General features: G+C 47.2%; 1 protein-coding gene across 3 annotated transcripts in view; it reads right to left on the reverse strand.

Annotated features, from left to right (window-relative positions):
* LOC105478107 (shroom family member 2) overlaps nt 1-11,922 on the reverse strand; it is a 164,505-nt gene that overhangs the window by 40,243 nt on the left and 112,340 nt on the right. The window lies entirely within an intron of this gene.

Consider the following 11,922-nt stretch of genomic DNA (forward strand, 5'->3'; position numbering starts at 1 on the left):
TCATCTTCATGTACTACTTTACCAAGTACATGTTCCTGTCTCTAAGAGAGGGTGCCATTCACCCTGGGCCATCTCCTTTTCTCAAATGCTCAACACATACTGCCAGGCCACGTACGGAACAGCAATCAGTTGATGGCTGATTAAATATTTTATTACAGGGCTGGGTGTGGAGGCTCACACCTATAACCACAGCACTTTTGGGAGGCTGAGGCAGGAGGATTGCTTGAGCCCAGGAATTGGAGACCAGCCTGAGTAACATGGCAAGACACCACCTCTACATAAAAATTTGTAAAAAATAAATATTTCATTACACTTTTTTTTTTTTTTTGAGATGGAGTCTCACTCTGTCACCCAGGCTGAAACGCAGTGGCGTGATCTCAGCTCACTGCAACCTCCACCTCCCGGGTTCAAGGAATTCACCTGCCTCAGCCTCCCGAGTAGCTGAGATTACAGGTGCATGCCACCATGCCCAGCTAATTTTTGTATTTTTATTAGACGGGGTTTCACCATGTTGGCCAGGCTGGTCTCAAACTCCTGACCTCAGGTGATACGCCCACCTCAGCCTCCCAAAGTGCTGGGATTACAGGCGTGAGCCACTGCACCTGGCCAGGGTCTTGCTGTGTGGCCCAAGCTGGTCTCAAACTCCTGGCTTCAAGCAATCCTCCTGCCTCAACCTCCCAAAGTGCTTGGATTACAAGCATGACCCATTGCGCCTGGCCAGCATCTCATTTTAGAATGGGTTTAGATTACTAAAAAATTGCAACAGGCGGGAGAGAGCTCCCATATGCCCTCTACCCGCTTCCCCCTATTATTAACATCTGACTTACTATGGGGTGTGTTTGTCATAGTTAATGAATCAATATTGGTACATTAATATTAACTAAAGGTCACACTTTATTCCAATTTTCTTTTTACTCAATGTTCTCCTTCTGTCCTTGAACCTCATCCAGGTACTGCATCATACTCAAGCCTGCTTCCTCAGACTCCTTTTGCTGTGAGGGTGCTATAGCTTTAGACTGAACATTTGTGCCCCCCACTCTCAAATTCCTATGTTGAAATCTAACCCCCAGGTGATGGTGTTAGGAGGTGGGGCCTCTGGGAGGTGATGAGGTCATGAGGATGGAGCTCTTGTGAATGGGATTAGTGCCCTTATAAAAGGGACCCCTCAGAGCTCCCTCTCCCCTTCCACCATGTGAGGACGCAGCAGAGAGACAGCCATTTGTGAGGCAGAAAGCACCTTCACCAGACACCGAATCTACCAGTGCCTCGATCTTAGACTTCCCAGCCTCCAGAACTGTGACAAATATATTTCTGCTGTTTATAAGTCATCTAATCTTAGGTATTTTATTATAGCAGCCTGAATAGGCTATGATAGTTTCTCAGGCTTTCCTTGTTTTTGATGACCTTAATAGTTTTGAAGAGGTCTGTTCCGGCATTTTGCAGCATGTCTCTCAATTGGGAACTGTCTGATGTGTTTTTATGATTAGCCTGGGACTTCTGGGAGAGAGACCACGGAAGTGAAGTGCCACTGTCATTCTATGATATCAAGGGGCATGCTGTCAACATAACTTACCTGTCAACGTTGACCCTGATCACTTGGTGAAGTCGGTAGACACCGGTTTCTCCACTGTGACGTTCCTCTCCTCGGCCCCCCTTGCCACACTGTACTCTTTGGAGGGAGCTTACTGTTGGCAGCCCATACTGAGTGTGGGGAGCTATGCTCCACCTCCTTAAGGGCAGAGTAGCTACATAAAGTATTTGCAATTTTCTGCACAGCAGATTTCTCTATTCTTCATTTGTTAATTTATTCAACCATTCCATGTTATCAGTCTGGGCTGTGGATTCATTTTATATATTGGATTATAATCCACTACTAATTAATTTTGCTGCTTAACTTGTTCTGCCTTTGGTCACTGTTGGCTCCTGTGTCCCTATGACATATCCACACTGTTGTCACTGCTGGGTTTACTTATGGGTGTATTTGAGCACTTATTTTCTGGCACTATAAGATACTCCAGGCTCATCTTGTACAGTTCCTGCCCCAACCCTAGACTCAGCCATTCCTCTGAGGAGCCCTGGTTCCTTTTATTGGAGAAAAGCCTTAGAAAACAAGATCTGCATGCTGGCTGTGCTCTAGGAATCCTGTTTTTTTCATTTTATTTATTTATTTATTTATTTATTTATTTATTTATTTATGAGAGAGGGTCTCACTGTCACCCAGGCTGGAGTGCAGTGGCACCATCATAGCTCACTGCAGCCTTGACCTCCTGGGCTCAAGTGATCCTCCCAACCCAGCCTCCCAAATAACTGCAACTACAGGTTGCATCACCATGCCCAGCTAAATGTTTTTTGTACAGATGGGGTCTCACTATGTTGCCCAGGCTGGTACTGAACTCCAGGGCTCAAGCAATCTTCCCAGCCTCCCAAAGTGCTGGGATTATAGGCATGAACCCCTGTGCCTGGCCTAGGAATCCATTCTTAAAGGAGACTCTCCAAGAATTACTTCTAAACAGAAAGTACATTTATAATATTAAAGTTTATAATGTGGCTTTCCAGATAGCCATGTTTCTTAGAGCGAGGCATAATTATCAGGGCTTATAAGATGCTCAAATCTTTTTGTAGATTGTATAGTATTAATACTATTAAGACTTTAAAATCTTAATCATTGTAATAAAATGCATACAAATCTGCTTTTAATAGACACAAAACATTTGTGCCCTTGAAAAATTCCACAAATAAAAAAAGAACAGAATGAAATCACCACCCCAGTACCCTTATGTTCTGAAAGAACTTCCTCCTTACCTCTTAGACAGTCTTGGTGAAACCTCAAACTTTTCTGAGTCACTTTCCATGAATTGAGCGGCATGCCCAGCCCATGTGGTCCAAAGGCAACCTTCCCTAACCCAGGCTATCACTAACAAGTCAGAAAAGCTGGTGCTACAGCATCCTGCGTGCTCCTGCATTCTTGGGCTGTGAACAAGCCACAGCCCCCTCTACTTGGACAAAGCAAACTTCCCCAAGTTAACCACACTAGGGATGGGGAGGCAGATATCATGTTGCAAGATAATCATGAACTATCACAAAGAAGCCTCTTTGAAAACATCCAGACAGACTGCCACTGGGTTCCATGCTCCCTGTGCTGGAAGCACGCTCATGTAAGACCATCCCTTTCATCCCTCCACTAAGCCCAACATGGTCAGCAAGCAAACCTTTGTGTAAAGGACCAGATGGCAGATATTTTCAGCTCTAGGAGCCATCTGATCTGTTGCAATGACTCAACTCTCTGCCATTATAGAGAGGAAGCAGCCACAGGCGGTCTGTGAGCAAATGGATGTGGCTGCATGCCAATAAAACTTTATTTAAAAAAACAGACAGGGGGCCAGAGTTGGCCTGTTGACCATAGTTTGCTAACCCCTGACTAAAGCAATGATTACACAATTCTTTCCTCTGTTGAGTCATCAATATCTGCTTCCCTAGAACTCGAAACCAGTGAGTCTAGGGGTGCTTTATCATATTCTTCGAAGTAGAGAAGAAAGTTGCTCTGCTCCCCCAGGAACTTGTTTCCAAGTGACCCTGACCTAGACCCCTCAGACTTTCACCATCTGACACCACCCGATTTGGGTGAGCTGCTTGAGAGTGTCTCACAAATCATGAGACTCAAGCTCTGCAGACAATTCCGGAAGTGAGCTGAGGAAGGATGGGATGCAGGTGTGTGGGATTTGCTTAGGAGATGGGGAGCCGGGAGGGAGCTCTGGTGCATACAGTGGGCTAACACAGAGTGGAGAGCAGCACGGCAGTGTGGAGACTTTCTATTCAGAGACACAGCCTGTGTCACACCGACTCCAGTCATGCTCAGGGAGCCACAGGTAAAACCACCTGTGCCTGGTAAACAGGAGGCAGGGCTGACTCACAGAAAGAAACAAATGACTTGAAAGAAGGGACCAGGTGAGTTCTGCAGGGGACATCCACATACCTGACTCAGAGGTTTCCTTGTCTTGCTTCCTGCTTTAGGGCAGGGCAGGAAGGAATGTGAAGAAGGGAAAGGCCCCTGTGGCTGCTGGGTTCGGTGGGACAATAGGGATGCTGCCCACCTCCCCTGCCACTCCCCACCAGGGGGACCAGCAAGGGCTGGAATCTAGCCAGAGTCCTCTTAGCAGGCCTGCAGGGAGGGCAACCTGGTCACCGTGTGGCTGCTTTTGCGCCATCACGGCAGAGCTGAGTGGTCGCAGCAGGGACACTAATTCCCTCTGAGCCAAAAATATTTATCATCTCATTTTCCCCAACCTTTGTCAATCTCTGAACTACAGCCACTTAATGCACAGACCCATTTTATTTATTTATTTATTTATTTATTTATTTATTTTTGAGACAGTTTCACTCTTGTTGCTCAGGCTGGAGTGCAGTGGCACCATCTCAGCTCACGGCAACCTCCGCCTCCCAGGTTCAAGCGATTCTCCTGCCTCAGCCTCCCCAGTAGCTGGGATTACAGGTGCCTGCCACCACACCTGGCTAATTTTTTAGTAGAGACGGGGTTTCACCATGTTGGCCAGGCTGGTCTCGAATTCCTGACCTCAGGTGATCCACCCGCCTTGGCCTCCCAGAGTGCTGGGATTACAGCATGAGCCACCACGCCCGGCCTGACAGACCCATTTTAAACTAAAAAGAAGTTTTCTTATGGATTCCCAGTGCTGAGATTTTTTTTTAAAGACTGAGATAAAATTAATATGTCATAAAATTTGCCCTTTGAAACAGCACAGTTCAGTAGTTTTTAGTATAGTCACAACAGTCACCATCACCACTATCTAATTCCAGAGGATTTTCATTACTCCAGAAAGAAACGCCATGCTCATGAACAGTCTCTCCCTCACTTCTGCCCCCTTAACCCCTGGCAGCCACTAATCTACTTTCTATCTACAGATGTGCCTATTCTGGACATTTTATATAAATGGCATCATACAATATGTGGTTTTGATTTTTTTATTAGACTGTTTAATGTCTATATATAAAATCTGTTTCCTTATTTTAATAGTTCTTAGGCTATAAAACACAAAAGAAAGTTGCAAGTTATATGCAAGCAAAACTGTAAAGCTGATGTCGGGTCTATATGACAGGTGATGTGGCTTTGCTGAGCATGAACCATGATGCTCACGGCCCGGGGCATTGCAGCGCCGCTGCTTCTTGGCCCAGCTATCAAAGTTTCCTGGGTGCCACAGAAGGACTAATCTCAGCCATCACTTTTGTTTCGACTAACAGGGCACAGAGTTCTGCTGGCATAGTACCCTGATGTCCTTCTTGTCCCTCATCCACGGGAGAGCACATCATTTACAGGGGAGTCCTGAACTTACTCTTTACTCCCACCAAAGGAAATTGGGTCAGCACTGTGGTCAATGAGACTCACACACACAGCCATGGTCTTGCACACCATCCACAACACTTGATTTAGATTCTAAGAGCTAGCATGGAAACGAAAACACAAAAATTTAAACTGGCAAAGAGGACAGACATGTTGCCAAGGATGTGCTCCAAGTGCCACGTGTGAGAAAGCCCAAAGCAGAAATACATCACTGGCTCCCGCATCATCACCGCCCATGCGTCAGTCCTCCTTCGCCCTCCAGCCTTCTGGATTCTCCTGGCGGTGGAGGTGGTGGTGAGCTGTGTGGTATGAAGAGGCCTGAAGCGGGCTGCTCAGCTGGCCCGGGGGGATGCAGACCTGACACATACTGCTAGCTCTGGTGGCCTCCTCTAGGAATTCTTTGGGTTTGTGCAGATTTAAAAGACACAAAACTTGTGGGAATATTTGAATGCATTTTCTATTTATATTGAGAAGGAGGTGACTCAGAACGATTTCTTTTTTTATTTCAAATGTGTGGGCCTTCAGAAAACAGATGAGCTAAATCGATTTCTGAGACTAACTGCAAGGACCTAACAGCCACATAAGACACTGAATCTCTGGGACTCTTAAGTCAAACTTTAAAAATGAACACATTGGCTGGGTGTGGTGTGGTGACTCACCCTTGTAATCCCAGCACTCTGAGAGGCCGAGGCAAGAGGATCACTTGAGGCCAGGAGTTTGAGGCCAGCCTGAGCAACACTGCGAGGCCTTGTCTACAAAAACTTTTTTTGTTTTTTTAATGAGCTAGGTGTGCTGGCGCATGCCTGTGATCCCAGCTACTTGGGAGGATCGCTTGAGCTTGGAGGTCGAGGCTGCAGTGAGCCATGATTGTGCTATTGCACATCAGCCTGGGCGACAGAGCGAGACCCTGTCAATGAATCAATCGATTGATCAATCTGTACAGCCTTCTGGGTGGGTGTGTCACCTCGGCCCAACCTGGGTGGGGGACTGGACTAGGACACAGCCAAGAGGAATGGAGGCTAGAAGAAGCTAAAGGGGAGAATGGACATCTACATTTCCAGGTAGCTCTCTGGAGAAAGGTGAAAGCCCCAAAGGATCCCGTAACATGCGAACTCAGCCAAGGTCAGCCCAGAGGCTGAGAGCTTTGAAGAACGCAGCCAGCTGACAAGAAAGGAGGCCAGAGGAGAGGCAGAGCGGAGCGGGGCTGCCACCTCAGCACGTGCTACGGGAGTCTCTCCCCCAAGAGAGGCCGCCAGTGGCTCACCTGGCTAGCGGGAGCTCTTGGGTAGGCACCAGGGATGGGGCTGCTGGGAAACAAAGGGGCAGCTTTCCACAGGGCTGGATTCTTCTGGAAAGGCAAGTCTCAGGCCACAGCCTGGGAGTCACATGAGGGATCAAGGAGCCTGTGCAAGTACAGCTATGTATGTTGGCACCCAACCACGGGGCAGCAACTGTTGTATTTTTTGTAGAGATGGGGCATTGCTAGGTGGCCTCAGCTGGTCTCGAACTCCTGGACTCAAGTGATCCACCTGCCTCAGCCTCCCAAAGTGCTGGGATTAGAGACACATGCCACTGTGCCCTGCTCAATGACACAGATTCTGTTTGTAGAAGACTGCTTACCTGCCCCATCTAGAACTGAGATGCTTGAGTTAAATTTTCCTCTGCATTTCCCTCTGGCTTCCCTCAGCTCTGGCATCTCGGGACGTTGGTCACTTTCAGCCTCCTTTTGCACTCTTCTCCCTCCACACGAGGGCTTTGTGGATCTGCCTCCCTGCTCTCGCTTCTCCTCCTTAGCTGAAATCCTGTAACCGTAAACTATCACCTGAAAGCTACTCCTTCTAAATAATGTGGAATCACGAGACCAAACCAAAAAGTAAACAAACAGGTGGCCGCCTGTCTCGATTCTGGGTTTAAGTTCCCATGGGTATAAATGTAAGGGGAAATTGTAAAAACAAGGCCAGGTGTGGTGGCTCACACCTGTAATCCCAGCACTTTGGGAGGCTGAGATGGGTGGATCGCTGGAGCTCAGGAGTTCAAGACCAGCTTGGGCAACATGGTGAGACCTCATCTTTACAAAAAAATACAAAAATTAGCTGGCATGGTGGTGTGTACCTGTAGTCCCAGCTACTCCAGAGGCTGAGGTGGGAGGATCACTTGAGCCCAGGAGGTGGAAGCTGCGGTGAGCAGAGGTTGCACCACTACACTCCAGCCTGGGCGACATGGCGAGACCCTGTCTCAAAAAACTACATAAAAAAAAAAGACATAAAGACAAGCCCACTAGACCCATACTACAGTCTCTCTCCTACAGCTACCGTTTATCCCTTCTGGGGGGAGGCTGTTACATCCTGCACAAGAAGAACCTTTCCGTTCAGCATGCAGTACTACACTGTACAAAGCTATGCAGAATGCTGGGCTCTGCCCCGACAAAATTCCAAGATCAAGTTTCACCTTTTTATCCTGACCCAATCCAGCACAGTCTTCATAATTACCTAGCACAGCAGCTCAGAATGGAAAGCTTCAATTGCCCTGAGCTAATTGAAGGCCAGGGAAAGCAAACGTCTGCCCTAAAGTGACAAATGAGGGGGAGAGCTTGGATGACAAATCTGTTACTTGTTCTGAAATCTACATGAAGGAGTTTGTTTTGTAAATGAAAAATTGGTCTTCACACGAACCTCTGTACACCAAGTCACCTCTCAGGGAAAACATCCAGGAAGATGACCCTCAGGTTCATTTAGCTTGTTTACAAATATTATATGAAAGCAAATTGTTCCCTAAAGAGCTCTATTTCATATACATTCAATGTTCAGCTGGTATTAGGATTTAGGATATACTCTCATTCTTCGCCTCCCCTCCCATCTGTCCCAACAAAATACAAGCCTGAGGTCAGTGCCAGCTCATCAGTGCTTGGCAGTGGCTCCTGCAGGCGGGGGCGGAAGTGGCTGCAAGAAGGCAGAGAAGGAAGACACTGCCAGCACCCACAGCTCCAGAGGCCGCCCCCGGATCTCATTTCAGTGTCAGTCTCTGGAGCCACCCAGAACACAGTCCTCACCCAAGGCCTCTCGAAATTGAGGAGCAACGAACAAATGTGGTACCTCTAAACTTTCCTACGAGGTCTAAAATCTCATACCAAAAACAGATCTGTGCTACCAAATTTATTTTGAGATGTTTATGTCTTCTTGATTCCAAATGCCATACTAGTGCAGAAGGATAAGTAGAGGCGATTTCACTTACTAGTGTGTAAACTAAAATTCTAAATAAAATTTTAGGACACAGAATGTACCAATATGGAAAGATTATTCACCACAATCAAGAAAGACTGACTCAAGGAAGGTCAGGCTGATATTTATCCATTCAGCCACCAATCCATCTGCTTATATATCCACCTACCCATCCTTCTATCTTCCCATTCACTCACCCATCCACCTTCCCATGCCTCCATCCATCCATGCACCCATGTATCCATCCATGCCCTTACCCTTCCATCCATTCACCTACCCTCCCATCCATCCACCCACTCACCCTCCCTTTCATCCATCCATCCATCCACCCACTTATTTTTCCATTCGTCCATCCATCCACTTACCCTCCCATCCATCCATCCATACACCTCTGTATCCATCCACATACCCATCTATCCATCCATCCATCCACTTACTCTTCCATTCATCCATCTATCCATCCATGTACCCCTACATCTCATCCATGTATCCATCCATGCATCCATCTATCCACTTACCCTTCCATCCATCCAACTATTCATCCACCCACCCTCCCCATCCTCCAACTATCTACCTGAGGACTGGTCCATCCGTCTACTCATCCACCCATCTGTCCATCCACCACTCCTTCCATTCATCCAACCATTTATTGAGCACGTAATCTGCGCAGGATATATGTCAGGTACAGGGTACTGAGAAATGAAAAAGAAAAATCCAGTCTTCTGGGAGCCAACAGTCCAGCCCAGCAGACAGCAAGGAATAGTGAAAGTGTGCAAATACATTCGTGAAGTGAGTTTAAGAGTCACTGTCCCCCTGCCAAACCATCCCAGTCTGAAGAGGTTAGCACATTCACGGGGCAGTAGATGTCCACTTTCAAAGTAAACTCTTAAAAGATGGAATGATTGGCCGGGCGCGGTGGCTCACGCCTGTAATCCCTGCACTTTGGGAGGCCGAGGCGGGCGGATCACGAGGTCAGGAGATCGAGACCATCCTGGCTAACACGGTGAAACCCCGTCTCTACTAAAATACAAAAAATTAGCCGGGCGCGGTGGCGGGCGCCTGTAGTCCCAGCTACTCGGGAGGCTGAGGCAGGAGAATGGCGCGAACCCGGGAGGCGGAGCTTGCAGTGAGCCGAGATGGTGCCACTGCACTCCAGCCTGGGCGACAGAGTGAAGACTCCGCCTCAAAAAAAAAAAAAAAAAAAGATAGAATGATTGAACCAGAAGGTGTGTACGACTGTCAACCTTCAGTTGCATGGTGTCAAGGAACCCTCCAGACAGGTTCCTCAAAAAGCCCTCCAGTCAGGTTTTGCCAAATGCCCCTCTTCTGTGCCACCCACAAGGTGACAGCTCCCTCTTCCCTTCATCTTAAAGGCTTTCACATCTGTCATGAACATAAAGCCTGATCAGCTCAAGGGTAGGATGACACCTCCTGAGAGAGCTGACAGAAGTGGTTACTATAAAGGTAGAATGGAGAAGCAGGGACATTTCTCCCAGTGTTAGGGACTGAACTGTGCCCCACAAAATCCATGTGCTAAAGCCCTAACCCTTAGTATCTCAGAATGTGACTGCATTGGAAGACAGGACCTTAGAAGAAGTAATTAAGGCAAAATTAGGTAATTGGGTTCCATTGGGGAGGGCTCTGATCCAATAGGACTGGGGTCCTTATAAGAAGAAATGATACAAAAATGCACAGAGGGACGACCCTGTGAGGACACAGGGAGAAGACAGCATCTACAAGCCTAGGAGAGAGGCCCCAGGAGGAATCAGCCCTGTCACACTTTGATCTGGAACTTCCAGCCTCTAGGATTGTGGGAGAATCCACTTCTGTTGTTTTGAGCTCCCCAGTCTTGGGGAGTTTGTTATGGCCACACTAGGAAACAGACCAGTATTCAAGGGGCCCCAAGTCAGCAGGAGAGAGCATTTCCCCAAAGCAGGCTCCTGCTGGCTATGATGCCTGATCTTGCAGGTCTGGGGTGAAGCCTCTGATGGCAGTGAGGGTGGCGGGCGGTGGGCTGTTCAGGACAGAAGAGCTGGAGGGAAGCAAACGTGCTGGGTCTGCTCCCTCAGGTTCAGTTCTATTTTAGCTCAACCACCACCTGTTTCTCCCACAACCCAGCCAGAAGTCACTTTGCTCTCTCTCCTCTGAGCTTCTGAAGCATCACATAACTTAAAAAAAAAGTATCGTCAATTCAATTTGCCCTACTTGTCTTTATATTAACATAGGATCTTGAACTTCACAAAAAATGTTATCTCTATTTGGTTCACCAGAGCAACAACAACAACAAAAATTCTGATCTCAACATTCTTTTGTTATCCAAACAGAATACAACAATACATACTTTTTGTTATGCATCGGTTATCACAGCAGCACTTCATATGATTTACACAGACATGTCTACGTTATTTTAAACTTATGCAAAACATTGGGTATCTTCAAACCTTTGTATTCTAGATTTTCTTTTTGGTGGGCAAAGGACAATCCCTTGCCTGAACTTTGACTTCTATTATTTTCCATTTAAATTTTTCAAGTGTATTCTTTCTTGCTGGTCCTTCAGAAATTAAAGAGTCTCTGAAAAAAGTTGAAAACAACTTTTCAACCCACATATTCCCAAATTTCATCACGCCTCACCACTCAAAAAAAAAAAACAAAAAAAACGCACCCAACAATTCTGAAAATTGCTGGGTTAGTAGCTCAAAAGCAGAGAGTTTCTGGAACTAATTTCTTTGGAGTGGCTATGCAGTCTGCTGGAAGACACGGCCTTGATGAATGAGGCATGGGGCCCCTGCTTCCTCTCGATCCTTTCAGTATCGACAGTGCCATTCACTCACTCTCACACAGCCTGCACGTGACAGCTGTTCAGGGCGACCCCCTCCATGCACAGCAGAGCTATACATTCTCACCAGCACGGGTGCCCTCTGCACAGATGATACGCTTGTGGCATCAAGCACAGCGCAGGGGCAAAGCAAGGCCCGCATGTGCAGAGCCCATCGAGCACTGCCCGCGATATACCACACGGCCGGCCTCAACGGCCTGGGAGCTGGCTTGGAAAACAGACTGCAGCTGGTGCTCGGCACGTGACCCACTTGGAATCCACAGTCATAAAGCTCTAATTGTGCTTCTCAGACACAGCTAAATTCTGTAGGTGGATTATTCGTCGGCCTTTCTGACCCACGCATTCTTGGTTTCAGCCTCAGAGTCTGTTAAGTAACTGCAGAGACTTCCTCCCCAAGCAGACACAATATCAATCCTGTCGCTGCAGAGTCACATAAATATTTGATCCCCTTGTAGAAGGCTAACAGCTCTGTTTAAGGCCAAATGAAATAAAACCCCATTACATGAGGCTCTTGA

The sequence above is a fragment of the Macaca nemestrina genome, chromosome X (assembly GCF_043159975.1).
Source record: "Macaca nemestrina isolate mMacNem1 chromosome X, mMacNem.hap1, whole genome shotgun sequence".
Taxonomy (NCBI): domain Eukaryota; kingdom Metazoa; phylum Chordata; class Mammalia; order Primates; family Cercopithecidae; genus Macaca; species Macaca nemestrina.